This window comes from Monopterus albus, unplaced genomic scaffold (assembly GCF_001952655.1).
Source record: "Monopterus albus unplaced genomic scaffold, M_albus_1.0 scaffold174.1, whole genome shotgun sequence".
In the NCBI taxonomy this organism is placed as follows: Eukaryota; Metazoa; Chordata; class Actinopteri; order Synbranchiformes; family Synbranchidae; genus Monopterus; species Monopterus albus.
In genome coordinates, this window is record NW_018128054.1 from 594,540 (window position 1) to 596,683 (window position 2,144).

Sequence of the window (2,144 nt, forward strand, 5' to 3'; positions counted from 1 at the left end):
GGCCAAGTACAGGGATATCCTGGACGAAAACCTTCTCCAGAGTGCTCAGGACCTCAGACTGGGCCGAAGGTTCACCTTCCAACAAGACAATGACCCTAAGCACACAGCTAAAATAACGAAGGAGTGGCTTAACAGCAACTCGTGTTCTTGAATGGCCCAGCCAGAGCCCTGACTTAAACCCAATTGAGCATCTCTGGAGAGACCTGAAAATGGCTGTCCACCAACGTTTACCATCCAACCTGACAGAACTGGAGAGGATCTGCAAGGAGGAATGGCAGAGGATCCCCAAATGCAGGTGTGAAAAACTTGTTGCATCATTCCCAAAAAGACTCATGGCTGTATTAGTTCAAAAGGGTGCTTCTACTAAATACTGAGCAAAGGGTCTGAATACTTATGACCATGTGATATTTCAGTTTTTCTCTTTTAATAAATCTGCAAAAATTCTGTGTTTTTCTGTCAATATGGGGTGCTGTGTGTACATTGAGGAAAAAAAAGGAACTTAAATGATTTTAGCATATGGCTGCAATAAAAAAAAAAAAAAAAAAAAAAAAAAAAAGAGTGGAAAATTTAAGGGGGTCTGAATACTTTCCGTACCCACTGTATAATGTGACTGACCTGCCTCTGGGGGGAGCCTCTCTAAGTGCTGTTGTAGACTGCTCCCGTTTCTTGCAAGAAAAAGCACATCTCTATTCTCTCTATTTCACACTCACTAAAGGTTGTTCATTTTAGTACAGGTAAACAGGAATTTTTCCCATCACAGGTTTATAATTTTGAGCTCTGATCTTGCAAAAAGCTAGGTTATGTTTGACAAGAGGCAGTAGGCTCCCTGATTTATCTACATCCTATAGGTTGTCTATATAATGAATAAACTTAAATCATTTGAGTCCCCCCATAGTATTTTGGGAAATGTTACAATGTTAAAAGTTCAATCGTGAACCAAATCACACTTTTACAAGAAACAGTATATTATGTAAAAAAGAAAACCCAGTATAATGTTGCCATAACAAGTTACTGTGGGCTGCAGCTTGGGCGCCATTTTAACCCAACATTTGTTTACATTTTGGAACACCAAGTATGCTGAACTAACCATTAGTTTGCTTTGTGCTATTCTATGTACTGACAGAAATATGCCAATACTGAAGAAATCTAAAAAAAAAAAAAAAAAAAAAGTTTCTCAAGCTTTCCAACTCGGTACTTATAGTGAGTTACAGTGCAGGCATCAACGTTGAGGCCGCCTTTAAGCCTACATTTGTAATAAAATTATGTTTTGCAGTTAGCTATTAACAGTTCCTTTGACTATAGTGACAACTCTCACTGTATTACTTGAATTTGTTCAAACCTGATTTTCAGGAAAGTTCTGCAACGTTCCAAACTTTGCATTATCTCATAATTATGAGAAAAAGGTCTGGAATCTGTTATAAGATCCACCAATTTTTTTTGTTTTTTTTTTTTCTCTTTGTAGTGCGCTTCCATAGCTTCTGCTGAATTAAACACTATAACCTATGGTGCAGATAGCCAAAACCTTTTAGTACTTTACACGCATCCTGCAGTCTTCTCTGGTAAGTATGAAATTATGTTTCCTAGGAGACACACAGTCTGAGCTTTTACCTGCTGAAGAATAGTTTCATGAAAAATGGATTTTTTTTTCCCCATAAGTTGTCTAAAGATACTGTGCGAACCTTTAGGAACGTGAAAAGTGTAAACGACATGAACATTTCTTCCAGGTTTTGTCCTACAAAGTGCTCTATAGTAGTTTGTCAAGTCTGTATTTTTTTCCCTGAATAAACCAGTTTATAAATCTAATGTGTCCGTTTCTCACTACATCGTTCTTAGGTATTTAAAAATACAACTCATTCCTTGATTATAAATATATTATGGCATTTTAAAGCTGGCACATTTAGAAATACCAAATATAAAGGGCAAGTCCTATTTTTCCTTTCTACATGAAATCCTATTTACTATCATCTGAGACTATTTTCATCATGACTCCAGTGATAAGTTCTATAACCAATTTTTAATGCCTAGTTTTCACTCACGCTGTAGTTTACCACTAGTCTTTTTAACCAATTGATCAGTTTTTATCATTAAAAGCCAATTCCCCCCCCCCCCCTTTTCTTTATCAAAAACCCCAGGTGTTGTTTTTC